We start from the raw sequence: 14,972 nt of genomic DNA on the forward strand, positions 1-14,972 counted from the left end.
TGCCTCGTGTGAGGCCTGGCGTGGGGCCTGCCTGGTGTGGGGCCTGCTTGATATAGGGTCTGGTTTGGGGCCTGCCTGGTGTGGGTTCTGCCTGGGGTGGGGCCTGGTGTGAGGCCTGCCTGGTGTGGTGCCTGTTGTGGGGCCTGGCATGGGGCCTGGTGTGGGGCCTGGTATGGGGCCTGGCCTGGGGCCTGGTGTGGGGCATGGTATGGGACCTGCCTCGTGTGAGGCCTGGCGTGGGGCCTGCCTGGTGTGGGGCCTGCTTGATATAGGGCCTGGTTTGGGGCCTGCCTGGTGTGGGGCCTGCTTGATATGGGGCCTGGTTTGGGGCCTGCCTGGGGTGGGCCTGCCTGGGGTGGGGCCTGGTGTGAGGCCTGCCTGGTGTGGTGCCTGTTGTGGGGCCTGGCATGGGGCCTGGTGTGGGGCCTGATATGGGGCCTGGCCTGGGGCCTGGTGTGGGGCATGGTATGGGACCTGCCTTGTGTGAGGCCTGGCGTGGGGCCTGCCTGGTGTGGGGCCTGCCTGGTGTGGAGCCTGCCTGGTGTGGGGCCTGGTATGGGACCTGCCTGGGGTGGGGCCTGGCATGGGGCCTGGTTTGGGGCCTGCTTGGTGTGGGGCCTGGTTTGGGACCTGCCTGGTATGAGGCCTGGTGTAGTGCCTGCCTAGTATGAGGCCTGCCTGGTGTGTGGCCTGCCCAGTGTGGGGCATAGTGTGGGGCCTGCCTGGTGTGGGGCTTGGTTTGGGGCCTGCCTGGTGTGGGGCCTGCCTGGTGTAGAGACTGTCTGGTGTGGGCCCTGTTATGGGGCCTGGCGTGGGGCCTGTTGTGGGACCTCCTTGGTGTTTCTGCCTGGTGTGGGGGCCTGCCTAGTATGGAGCCTGGCATGGGGACTGCTTGGTGTGGTGCCTGCTTGGTGTGAGGACTGTATGGTGTGGAGCCTGGTGTGGGGCCTGGTGTGGGGCCTGCCTGGTGTAGGGCCTGGTGTGGGACCTACCTGGTGTGAGGCCTGCCCAATGTGGGGCCTGGTGTGGGGCATGGTGTGGGGCTTGCCCAGTGCGGGGTATGGTGTAGGACCTGCCTGGTTTGAGTCCTGCCTGGTGTGGGGCCTGATGTGGGGCCTGCCTGGTGCAGGGCCTGCCTGGTGCAGGGCCTGCTTGGTGCGGGGCCTGCTTGGTGTGGGGCCTGCTTGGTGTGGGGCCTGGTGTGGGGTGTAGTGTGGGGCCTGGCGTGGGGCCTGGTGTGGGGCCTGCCTGGTGTGGGGCCTGGTGTGGGGCCTGCCTGGTGTGGGGCCTTGTGTGGGACCTGGCATAGGGCCTGGTGTGGGGCCTGCCTGGTGTGGGGCTTGCCTGGTGTGGGTCCTGCCTGGTGTGGGGCCTAGTGTGGAGCCTGCCTGGTGCGGGGCCTGCTTGGTGTGGGACCTGGTGTGGGGCCTGCCTGTTGTGGGGCCTGATGTGGGACCTAACTGGTGTGAGGCCTGCCTGGTGAGGGGCATTGTGTGGGGCTTGCCCAGTGTGGGGCAGGGTGTGGGGCCTGCCTGGTGAGTCCTGCCTGGTGTGGGGCCTGATGTGGGGCCTTCCTGGTGCGGGGCCTGCCTGGTGAGGGGCCTGAGTGGCGTGGGGCCTAGTGTGGGGCGTGGTGTGGGGCCTGGTGTGGGGCCTGCCTGGTGCAGGGCCTGCCTGGTATGGGGCCTGCCTGGCGTGGGACCTGGTGTGGGGCCTGCTTGGTGCGGGGCCTGCTTGGTGTGGGGCCTGCCTGGTGTGGGTCCTGAGTGGCGTGGGGCCTAGTGTGGGGCATGGCGTGGGGCCTGGCATAGGGCATGGTGTGGGGCCTGCCTGATGTGGGGCCTGCTTGGTGTGGGGCCTGCCTGTTGTTGGGACTGGCATGGGGCCTACCTGGTGTGGGGCCTACCTGGTGTGGGGCCTACCTGGTGTGGGGCCTACCTGGTGTGGGGCCTACTTGGTGTGGGGCCTACTTGGTGTGGGGCCTGGTGTGGGGCCTGCTTGGTGTGGGGCCTACCTGGTGTGGGACCTGCCTGGTGTGGGGCCTGCCTGGTGTGAGTCTTGGCGTGGGGCCTGCCTGTTTTGGGGCCTGATATGGGGCCTGGTGTGGGCCCTGGCGTGGGCCTTGGCGTGAGGCCTAGTCTATGACCTGGCATGGGGCGTACTATGGGGCCTGGTGTGGGGCCTGCCTGGTGTGAGGCCTGGTGTGGGGCATGGTGTGGAGCCTGGTTGGTCTGGGGTGTGCCTGGAGTGGGGCCTGGTGTGGGGCCTCCCTGGCGTGGGGCCTGCCTGGTGTAGGGCCTGCCTGCCTTGGGGCCTGGCTTCATCGAAGTCACCTCAGAATGTGCTCAAATGACACACGGGGAGAGACAAGCCCCACTGCTTCACACACTTCTACAGGCACCCGCACCCAGGCCTGGGCCTAGACAGCTCCGGACACCTGGCTCAGGGCCTGGCTGCACCACAGTCACCTCAGAATGTGCACAAATGACACACCGGGAGAGACAGGCCGCACTGCTCCATCCTGTGCCCCACCAGCACCACCCCAGGCCCCCTCTGCACCTTGCCGGAGGCCGCTCAGCTCCACTCGTCCTCCGCAGTCGCCTCAAGGTCCACTCAGGGCCCCACGTCTCGCCTTCTCCACAGACAAGCTGACCGCGCAGAGCCCGCGTTCCTCCAGGCGCTTCCCCCAAGAAAAGCCGCCGGTGCCTGACAGGACCGGGTCGGAAGCCCAGCCTGCCACAAGACCACAGGGCGCCCGCCCAGCTCCATAGGCCCCCATGCCACAGTGCGCTCAGAGGAAGGAGCTGCCGGAGCCGACCGCGGGTCTGCCGCCTCAGACAGAACCCGCCCAAACTAGTCCAGCCCTCTGGTCCACCCCCTCACCGCTCACTTCCTCTCTCCTGCCCCGCCCCTCACATGCTCTGCCCCACAAGCCCCACGCATACCTGCTCACTCCCATCTAGTTCCACCCTTCCCAGGCTCTGCCCCGAAGCCCCGCCCCTCCCTCCTCTTCCGCAAAAGCCCTGCCCAGGGCTGGGCTCACCCCGGGCGACTCCATTCCAGGCTGGCCTGGCAGTGGGCACCTGCCACAAAGCTCCGTGGCGGCCTCGGGGCATGCTGCACGGCCCTTGGACCTGGAAGCAGGGAATCACCCGCAGGAACCAGCCTCTGTGTGAGCACAGCCTGGGGCTCCAGGGGAGGGTCGGAGTCACCAGCATGGAGTCGGGCCCGTGTCTGCATGTCGGGAACCCCGCAGTAGCCCTACAGTAGCTCCCCAGCCCCGCCCTGTCCTGCAAAGCACCGCTGGCTCTGCCCTGCTCCTGCAAAGCTCCGCTGGCTCCGCCCCACTCCCCACAGGCCCCTTCCCGGTCCGGCAGAGCCTCACAGGCCCCACCCTGCTCCTGCACAGCCGGAAGACCCCACCCCACTCCACAGGCCACGCCCTGGTTCCCCGCACAGAGGCCCCGCCCGCCCTACGTCTAGAGCCGACCCAGCAGCAGGCAGCTGACCAATGGTGGCGGGCCAGCGCTGCAGGATGCACTGGTGATGGGCATGAGAATCCATGGCCGCGGGGGAGGAGTGGCAGAGGGGGAGGAGGAAGTTAGGTGAGCGCCCGTGGGCGGGGCCAAAGGGGTGGGCTGTGAGGCGGGGCCGGGATTTCCCGCCAAGGCCCTCTCCATGGCGGCAGTGCTTGTGAGGCATGGAGGCCTGAGGCCTAGTGTGTGACCTGGTGTGGGACCTGCCTGCTATGAGGCCTGACTGGTGTGTGGCCTGTTGTGGGGGCCTGTCTGGTGTGAGGCCTGCCTGTCTGATGTGAGGCCTGCCTGGTGTGGGGCCGGCCTGGTGTGGGTCCTGCCTGCTGTGGGGCCTGGTGTGGGGCATGCTGTGGAGCCTGCTTGGTCTAGGGTCTGCCTGGAGTGGGGCCTAGTATGGAGCCTCCCTGGCGTGGGGCCTGCCTGCTGTGGGGCCTGGCTTCATCGAAGTCACCTCAGAATGTGCTCAAATGACACACGGGGAGAGGCAGGCCGCACTTCACACACTTCCACAGACACCCGCACCCAGGCCTGGGCCTAGACAGCTCCGGACGCCTGGCTCAGGGCCTGGCCGCACCACAGTCACCTCAGGAAGGGCACAAATGACACACCGGGACACCAGCACCACCCCAGGCCCCGTCCGCACCTGGCCGGAGGCCGCTCATCCTCCGCTCAGCTCCACTCATCCTCCGCAGTCGCCTCATGGTCTGCTCAGGGCCCCGCGTCCCGCCTTCTCCACAGACAAGCTGACCCAGACAAGCTGACCACGCAGAGCCCACGTCCTCCAGGCGCGTCCCCCAAGAAGCTGCCTGCACCTGACAGGACCGGGTCAGAAGCCCAGCCCGCCTCAGAGCCGCCAGCGGTCTGCCACCTCAGACAGTACCCGCCCAAACTAGTCTAGCCCTCTGGCCCGCCCCCGCCCCCTCACTTCCTCTCTCCTCCTGCCCCGCCCCGCATGTGCTCTGCCCCACAAGCCCCACCCATACCTGCTCACTCCCATCAGCCCAGCCTCAGGAACCCCTCCGCCAGGCCCATCCGCATAGCCGGACCACATACCACACTTCTCTCCTGCTCGGCCCCACAAGCCCCGCCCTGCGCCGCTCACTTCCTCTCCCTAACCCCGCCCCTCTCCTGCGCGGCTCCACAGACCCCGCCCTGCACCCCTCACGTCCTCTCCCTAACCCCGCCCCTCTCCTGCTCGGCCCCACAAACCCCGCCCTGCGCCCCTCACGTCCTCTTCCTAACCCCGCCCCCTCCTGCGCAGCTCCACAAACCCCGCCCTGCACCGCTCACTTCCTCTTCCTAACCCCGCCCCCATCCTCCTGTCCTCAGGAACAGAAGGTGCAGTGACCACTGATTCCCACCAGATGGTGCTCTAGATGTGCGCACCATCCTCCTCTCCTCAGGACCAGAGGGTGCAGTGACCACCAATTCCCACCAGATGGTGCTCTAGATGTGCTCACCATCCTCCTCTCCTCAGAACCAGAGTGCAGTGACCACTGATTACCACAGGATGGTGCTCTAGGTGTGTACACCATGTTCCTCTTCTCAGTGCCTAGGGTGCAGTGACCCCTAATTCCCACCAGATGGCACTCTAGGTGTGTGTACTGTCCTCTCCTCAGGACCTGGGGTGCAGTGACCACTGAGTCCCATCAGATGGTGCTCTAGGTGTGTGTACCATGCTCCTCTTTTCAGTACCAGATATTCAGTGACCACTGATTCCCACCAGATGGTGCTGTACATGTGCACACCATCCTCCTCTCCTCAGAACCCAGGGTGCAGTGACCACTGATTCCCATCAGATGGTGCTCTAGGTGTCTGTATCATGCTCCTCAGGACCAGAGGGTGCAGTGACCACTGATCCCACCGGATAGTGCTCTAGGTGTGTGCACTATGCTCCTCAAGACCAGAGAATGCAGTTTTCACTGATTCCCACCAGATGGTGCTCTAGGTGTGCGCACCATGTTTCTCTTCTCAGGACCCGGGGTGCAGTGACCACTGATTCCCACCAGATGGTGCTCTAGGTGTGTGTACCATCCTCCTCAGGACCAGAGAGTGCAGTGACCACGGATTCCCACCAGAAGGTGCTCTAAGTGTGCACTATGTTTCTCATCTCAGAACCAGGGGTGCAGTGACCACTGATTCCCACCAGATGGTGCTGTACATGTATACACCATCCTCCTCTCCTCAGGACCCGGGGTGCAGTGACCCCTGATTCCCACCAGATGTCACTCTAGGTGTGTGTACTGTCCTCCTCAGGACCTGGGGTGCAGTGACCACTGATTCCCATCAGATGGTGCTCTAGTTGTATGCACTATGCTCCTCTTTTCAGGACCAGATATGCAGTGACCACTGATTCCCACCAGATAGTGCTGTACGTGAGCACACCATCCTCCTCTCCTCAGTACCCAGGGTGCAGTGACCACTGATTCCCACCAGATGGTGCTCTAGGTGTGTGCACCATGCTCCTCTTTTCAGGACCAGAGATTCAATGACCACTGATTCCCACCAGATGGTGCTGTACATGTGCATACCATCCTCTTCTCCATAGGACCAGGGGTGCAGTGACCACTGATGCCCATCAGATGGTACTCTAGGTGTGTATATCATGCTCCTCAGGACCAGAGTGCAGTGACCACTGATTCCCACCAGATGGTGCTCTAGGTACGTGCACCATGCTCCTCTTCTCAGGACTAGAGGGTGAAGTGACCACTGATTCCCACCGGATGGTGCTCTAGGTGTGCGCACCATGTTTCTCATCTCAGCACCAGGGGTGCAGTGACCACTGATTCCCACCAGATGGTGCTGTACGTGCGCACACCATCCATCCTCTCCTCAGGACCCAGGGTGCAGTGACCACTGATCCCCACCAGATGGTGGTCTAGATATGTGTACCATACTTATCAGGACCAGGGAGGGTTCAGTGACCAATGATTCCCACCAGATGGTGCTCTAGGTGTGCACACAGTTAGTTCTGTGGACCCTTGACCTCCCACAGGCTCCATCCTTGGACCATTCACTTCTGCTCCCTTGCCACACTCCTCCTGTGCTTTGCCCTTCCACAAGCTCCGCCCCTGGAGCCGCTCACTTCCATGCTCTTGCGGTCCCTTCTGGTGCTCTGTAACCCTACAAGCCCTGCCACCCAAGTGCTCTCTTTTCTGCTCTTGCCCCATCCCTCTCAAGCTTTGCCCCACACACAAAATCCCGCACCTGGGCCGTTAACTTACTCACTGTTGCCCCACCCCTCTCATGCTCTGCTCCACAAAAACCCCACCCCTGCACCACTCACTTCCTGCTCCTGCCTCACCCCTGCAGTGCTCCGCTCCTCCTCCTAGCCTGTAGCTGCAACTACTTCCTTCTGAAAACTTGAAGCCCTGAGGAAGTGTCCCAACGCCTCAGCTCTGAGACAGACTGGCCTCTGTGTGGTCCTGCTCCAAACTTCAGTGCCCCGAGCCCCAGAGCAGTCTCGTCCCAGCTCTCACTGAATTCAGCTCAGGCCAGCCATCAGGGCCAGCCATGATCTGCTGGGTGCCAGGAAGGAGATGAGGCCCCAGAGGAGCCACGGGGTCAATAGGGAGGTAGAGGCTGCCAGCAGAGGCAGGAACATTGTAATGGGTTGTGTTCCCAAAATTCATGTATGGACACTCTCATCACCCGGTACCTGTGAATGTGACCTTACATGGAAATGGACTCTTGGCAGGAGATCAACTCCAGTTCCTGTTGTTACTGTGTCCCTAAAAGGGGGAAACTGGGTCCCAGAAATGCACCCAGGGATGATCCTCTGTAGAGATGTCACTCTGCTCTCACAGGTATAGAAGCTGAGAGAAGACCTAGAACTCACTGCCTTGTACCTCCTGAGGGAATGTGGCCCAGAAGAAAGGGATTCCATGCTGCTGGACTTCAGAGCTATGAACACAGATCTCTAAACCACCCAGTCTGCAGTGGTGTGTCAGAGCAGCACTAGCGAAATAGCACATAAATGTGCTGCTCTTTCCATGATATATATATATATATATATATTTGGAGTCAGTCGTTGACCCTGAACTCTGGGCCTGAGAGCTGAGCTCTTCAGCTCAAGGCTAGCACTTTACCTCGTGAGCCACAGCGCCACTTCCAGCTTTTTCTGCTTATGTAGTGCTGAGGAATTGAGCCCAGGGCCTCATGCATGCAAGGCAAGTACTCTACCACTGAGCCACTTTCCCAGCCCTCTACACTCTTCTCCTCCTCTTGCCTGAAGATGCCCCTGGGGTATCTAGGGTTGCCACGGACCGGCTCTGTCAGGACAACGGAGGACACCTAGTGGAGGAACTGGAACAGGTGGGAGATGGCAAACAGACAACTCACACACAAGAGAGTTAATGCTGAGTGCGATTTATTGCAGAGGATAACAAGCTTTTATAGCAAAAGTCTCCATGAGAAAGGGCAAAAGGTTACACAATCTTGCTGCAAGGCTTCGTTCCTGGGTGGTCACCAGCTGGTCGCCTGATCTTGTTTTTTGGATGACGAGCTATGATGATAAGCACTTGTTTTCGGCTTTACCTCTATTTTTAAGAAATACAATTGGTTTCTATGTTTATCACCTATTAACCATTAACCAGAGCATATGGGCAAGGTGCTGTTGTCATCTTTTCTGTATTCTGGGAATGAATCCATCTGGAACAGTGGAAATCTGTTCTGTAGGGCCAGCATCTGGTTGACTATGGGATGATGAGAAACTTGCTAGCATCTGGTAGGCTATGGTGGGGTGAAAGACTCTGGCATCTGGTGGATCATGGTAGGGTGAGAAACTACGTGGCATAGGGCCACGGTGGGGTAAGAGACTGCCTGGTGTAGACTGTAGGGGGATCCTCTTGCTGAGTGGGAGTGGCAGGCTCATTCAGTGGTCTCTGGGTTCAGCTTGCTGAGTGAGAGTTAGTAGCCCTAACACGGGGCTTCCAGCTGGCCCCAGGACTTTCCCTGATGGTATACATGGATTCTAAATACCTTCCATACCATCCTTTCTCATGCAGCTCCTTGGAAGGAATGAAGCCTACTAACAATGAAGAGACCCTCAGTAATAAATGGCCCTTATATTACTGAGCTCTTTTTTTTTTTTTTTAGTTGTAGGGCTTGAACTCTGGCCCTGGGCACTGTCCCTCAGCTCTTCAGCTCAAGGCTAGTGCCACAGCACCACTTCCAGTTTTCTGAGTGGTTTATTGGAGATAAGAGTCTCATGGACGTTCCTGCCCAGGATGGCTTTGAGCCACGATCCTCAGATCTCAGCCTCCTGAGTAGCTAGGATGACAGGCATGAGCCACCAGTGCCTGGCTTATTACTAAGCTCTTAAAGACATCTTTTCTCCCCTCAGCCATTGGCATAGTTCATTGCAGGAGCCATAAGTCAAATGACTCAGTTATAACCAAGGGAAACAACCTGGTCGATGAAACTGCCAAGCAGGCTGCTATATCATCAAAACAATGGGCAGTAACATTGCCAATAACAGGATCCTGCTCCTCCCTCTAGGCAAGACATCCTTAAATACCTTTACCATCTTTCTACCCTCAGATAGGGGCCTTACAAGAGTTCCTAAAACACAGCCTTCCCCTAACCCCAGCTGACACACAATTCCTCACGCAGCTGTCACAAACCTGTGAAGTATGCCAAAGGGCAAATACAAATACTAAAGTACAGCCACCTCCCATCTCAACCCATCAGGCTTGAGGTACTCTCTCAGGAGTAGATTGGCAAATTGATTTCACCCATATGCCAATGGTTGGCAGATACAGATATTTTGTTGGTGCTTGTGGACACTTTCACAGGATGGATAGAGGCATTTAAAATTTAAAAAGTTTCTGTACCGCTAAAGACAGAACTACCAAACTAGAAAGACAGAAAATTAGTTGGGGAAAATATTTACCAGCAATATATCAGACAAGGGCCTAATATCCCTTGTATACAGGGAACTCAAGGCACTAATCCCTCCCAAATCTAACAAACCAATCATTAAATGGGCAAGGGAACTAAAGAGAGACTTCTCAGAAGAAGAGATAAAAATGGCAAAGAAGGGGCTGAGAAGATGGCTCAGTGGTAGAACGCTTGCCTTGCATGCCTGAGGCCCTGGGTTCGATTCCTCAGCACCACATAAGCAAAAAGAAAAAAGCCGGAAGTGGTGCTGTGGCTCAAGTGGTAGAGTGCTAGCCTTGAGCTGAAGAGCTGAGGGACAGCGCCCAGGCCCAGAATTCAGGCCCCACGACCGGACCAAAAAAAAAAAAAAAAAGGCAAAGAAACACATGAGGAAGTGTTCATCATCCCTAACCATAAAGGAAATGCAAATAAAAACAACCCTGAGATACAACCTTACCCCAGCCAGAATGCCCCACACCCTAAATTCAACCAACAACAAATGCTGGTGGGGATATGGAGAAAGAGGGACCCTATTGCATTGCTGGTGGGAATGTACACTAATATAACTACTTTGGAAAGCAGTCTGGAGGTTCCTCAGAAAGCTAAATATAGACCTCCCCTATGACCCAGCCATACCACTCCTAGGCATCTACCCTGAGCAACAGGAACCAGGAGACAAAGACACATGCACCTCCATGTTCATTGCAGCGCCATTCACAATAGCCAAGATATGGAAACAACGTAGATGCCCCACTACAGATGAATGGATCCAAAAATTGTGGTACCTATATACAATGGAATATTATGTAGCCATTAGAAAAGACAAAACAATGGCATTTGCAGGGAAATGGATGGAACTAGAACAGATCATTTTGAGGGAGGTAAGCCAAGAGCAGAAAGACAAATGGCACATGGTCTCCCTGATATGTGGGTGTTAAATCCAAAATGCAAGGAGATATGACAAAGTAAACAGGACTCAAGCAACAAAAGATCTCCACTCAATCAGTCATATCATTTCTAAATGACTCCATGTTCTTGACCATGTATATGAAATATATATATATATATATATATATATATATATATATGCACATCCAAGAGAAGCTAGGAGGAGGGTACAGAATCAGAGGAAAATATACAACAGAGGGGCCCATCTAAGCAAATCAAGGGCAGTGATGGGAGAAAGGGACTGACAGGGAAAGAGGGAACAGTATACACTAAGCAAAAGGAAATAAATGTACATATCACCCAATGTGGGAGGAATAGTTGCATTGTCAAAGCTCATAGAATTCACAAACATTATAGAGCATGATATGACAATTTGCCTAGTGAAGGTTAAAATGTGTTTGTGAAACAAGGCCATACTAAAGCTACCAGCACAACTATGATTATAGCATCATTATTCACCATAGCTAAGATATGGAACCAACCCAGATGCTCCTCAGTAGATGAATGGATCAAGAAAATGTGATACACACACACACACACACACACACATATATATATACATATATAATAGAATTCTATGCCTCCATCAGAAAGAATGACATCACCCATTTGTTAGGAAATGGAAAGACTTGGAAAAATTATATTACGTGAAGTAAGCCAGGCCCAAAGAAACATAAGTCCCATGGTCTCCCTTATCTGCAATAATTAGTATATGTCTAGGACAAGCAGAAAAGGCCAAAGCTATGTACATATGACCATATAAGATGGTGCTAAGTGAAATGAACCCCAAGATAGGTACACAAGAGGTTTATCTTCACTGCTGATGTTTTTAATGTACTTATAATGTAATATGTGATTTTTTTCTGTTTCTTTTGTATATTCTTCCCCCATGGTATAACACCTGTCTTCACTGTAATTGATTCTGGTACCCTACATCTTGTATATACATTTCTCTAATTTGGGGAGGGGAAGGGAAATAACAAATAACAAAATGCTGAAATCTAGATGCAAGTTGACCCATTGTGACAATGAGATGTACAAGATACTATGTTGAAAACGAACTTTACAACTTTGGTGGGTAGGGAGGAGTTGGGGAGGTGGGATGGGAAGGGATGGTAGGGGAAAAACAAAGGAGGAAGTAATAATGCTTGATAGAAAATGTACTTATCTTGCTCATGTAACTATAACCCCTCTGTATAGTATCTTTACAATAACATATATTTTTTTAAAGTATGACTTAAACTAAGTACCACTATTTCACAATGTTGTGAAATTGGTGTAGTCACTTAATCTCAATAAAAGTTACTTTTTAAAAATTGGTAACAGTTTTAAATGTGGATTCTTGGTTTCCTTATTTTTTGTCATTTGGATATCTCTGGGGGAATAATATAATTCCAGGCCTCTGGTTGGGCCCAATCACAAGCCTGCTATGTCTCCCTCCCTGTGTGGCAACAGTCAAGAGGTAGAGCATGGATGGTTGCAGGACTGGTTTGGTCCTCTAGCAATCTGGCTAAAGAGATGGCTGTAAGCTTGATCCGGACATTTGCCTGGTCCTGGCAATGTAAAAAAGATAGAAATTGCTCTTGTTTAAAGTTGGATAAAAGAAGCCGGGTGCTGGTGGCTCACGCCTGCAATCCTAGCTACTCAGGAGGCTGAGATCTGAGGATCGCGGTTCAAAGCCAGCCCGGGCAGGAAAGACCGTGAGACTCCTATCTCCAATAAACCACCAGAAAACCGGAAGTGTCGCTGTAGCTCAAGTGGTAGAGCGCTCGCCTTGAGCTGAAGAGCTGAGGGACAGCGTCCAGGCCCAGAGTTCAAGTCCCACGACCGACAAAAAAAAAAATAAAATAAAGTTGGATAAAAGAAAAAGTTGGGCCAGATTAGTTTCAGGTGACCTCTACTCCGCCAATGGAAAGTATTGAAAAGGTCTATTGTTAACATGTTTTGTTAAACAAGCAGGTCCTGGAGAAATGAGGCCCAGCTAAAGTTCATTGTTATGCTATTACTTGGAGAAAGGAAACACAGCTACGGTTCATAGTTTAAAAGTTTTGTCTTATTCATTTTTGTGAGGTTTAAGATCTTTGTGAACAACTGTTTGTACGAGTGGATATGTATGTGAATATGCTTTAAAAACTGCCAGCATGCTGTAATAAAAAAGGTAAAAAAACTGGGTGGGTTTATACTTAAACCACAAAAGGTAAAAAAGTAAAGGTAAATGTGAGTTTAAACTAAAAAAAAAAAAAAAAAGATCATCAGGATTAGGTGTTTGAAAGGTCTTCTAAGGATTCTCTAATTTGCAAATTAAGAAAATCTGATGTTTTAATGCCTAACACTGTAATCAAGTTATCTGGCTTAGCAAAAAGGCATTGGAAACTTGGGATTTATTTCCTTCCTGCTAAGTGAGGAATAGGAGGGTTTAAAAATGTTTACCTGTGTGAATTTGGTTTCAATGCCATTTTGTAAATAGAAGCATTTTAGAAAAAGCAAAAAGATGCTCTGAGATTCCTTATTTGTCAAGTCTGTATGTGTGGTACACTGCTGGTACTTGTAACTCTTGCGTTATTGCTACATATGAATTTAAATACACCTTTTTTTAGAGGTGTAGTTGAAGTAGTAGAGTTACTGTCTAGAAAGCTGGAAGCCCAGAGTCTAAATTCCATAACAACCAAAAAACATGTGGTGACAGTATTGATTCTTAGAATCAAACTCACGCTCTATTCAGATTTTTCAATCCCTATAGGCACTTGAACACCAGAGACATACCTACCTTTTCAGCTTTTTTATGACTGAAAGTAAGAGATTCTCAGAATTTTATACCAGAGCTAGTTTCACACCTCAGTTCTCAGATCTCATGCTTCAGAATAGCTAGCATTTGAGGTGTAAGCGGCTGGTGTGTCCTACAGTTTTTTGTTGCTTGTTTATTTTGTTGTTTGAATCAGTCTCCTATAGAGCCCATATCTTCCTTTCCTTGTGCTGGACTCCTCAGCCACTTGAATGTAACAGTATACAGCACTTTAAAAAATATTTAGCATTCAGAGAAGATGGTGGAAAGACTACAGGAGCCAACTAAGCTCTCTCCAAAGAAGCAGTGTCTTAGGGACACACCAGGACTTCCATGTTTAGAGAATCATGCCAAGTAAGCTATAATTATACAGAGATTTATACCAAAGAAGAAAATTATAAACTACCTGCATAAAAAGACACGGTGGGGGGGCTGGGAAGGTGGCTCAGTGGTAGAGCGCTTGCCTTACATGCCTGAGGCCCTGGGTTCGATTCCTCAGTACCACATAACACAAAAAGAAAAAAGCCATTAGTGGTGCTGTGGCTCAAATGGTAGAGCGCTAGCTTTGAGCTGAAGAGCTAAGGGACAGCGCCCAGGCCCAGAGTTCAGGCCCCACGACCGTAGCCCCCCCCCCCCCAAAAAAAAGAAGACACTGTGGCAGCAGCGGCATGAGCACCAGCTACAGTAACACCAGCAGCAGTGACTGAGTCAGCAGCTCAGAGAGCAGTGTGGCCCAATGTGTGCACTTTCTACATACCTCCAGTGTGAATTCAAAGACCAGGAATGGGAGCCCACAGCCTGCTGGCCCCACTTGGATGCAGAGACAACTTGTCACATCACTCAGAGTCCAAAACACAAAAGGAAAATGTGAGTACTTACAAAAGAAACCCTCCCTCCCTCCCAGAGAACAGCATCTGGAAGGAAACTCCTCCCCCTAGTGGAGAAGAACACCATCTTTGAAAGTGGCAAAGAATCGGCCAGAGGATCTGGCTGCAAACACTTGCCAAGGAAGCAGTACTAGTTTTTGAAAAGTTCAAAGGAACAGGATACCCTTGCATCACTCCTCTTCAGTGGAAAACAAAAGGCCTGCCCAAGAAGAGGCAACCCCGCCCAGGGAGAGGGAGTACCTGCCAGGACAGGCCAGCACAGGTAGAGGTGGTCCCAGCCCTCAGCAGTGAGCAAGGACAAGCTCAGCAGTCCAGAGCTATTGTAGTTCAGCTCTGGCACTAGCCAGGCACTTTAGAATTTACAAAACTGAACGTCTCTAAAATCTCACTGAAAGAAACAACAGGACAAGTGGTAAAAGCTAAGGGTGATTTCAGGTTGGACTAAGAGAGGTATCATGGGAGCTAGCATCTCCAAGGCAGTCCACTGATTCCAGATATTCTGCAGTACTGCCCACATCCAAGTGCGCTGCAGAGATTCTAAGTGGCATATAACAGCCACCTCATTCGTGTTCTAATACACAAAGAAATTTCCCTCTCCCACTAAGTTAGGCTGGGAGGAGGCCTGCAAAGACTTCAGGTTGGTAAGGCAAAACTCTACCATTCAAACAATGACTTGAGAATTCATCTGTTCACTTGAGTTATAGGTAAGATTCAAACAGGCATGAGTCTGGGAATCTGTAACAGCCACACCCCCCCCTATCAAGATGGCTCCTGCATCCTACACAAGGAAAGCTTACCATCACAAGGAAATAAAAAACTCCACTAAGAGATGGAATAGAGAACACTGGGGAGACACAAGGTCCCCCAAATTGTAGAACCACTCTTTTTCATCGTAAGTCTTGTTTTGTTTTTTTCTTTTTCTTGCTATTCTGTTTAGTC

This window comes from Dipodomys spectabilis, unplaced genomic scaffold (assembly GCF_019054845.1).
Source record: "Dipodomys spectabilis isolate Male_0828 unplaced genomic scaffold, ASM1905484v1 ptg000127l, whole genome shotgun sequence".
NCBI lineage: Eukaryota > Metazoa > Chordata > Mammalia > Rodentia > Heteromyidae > Dipodomys > Dipodomys spectabilis.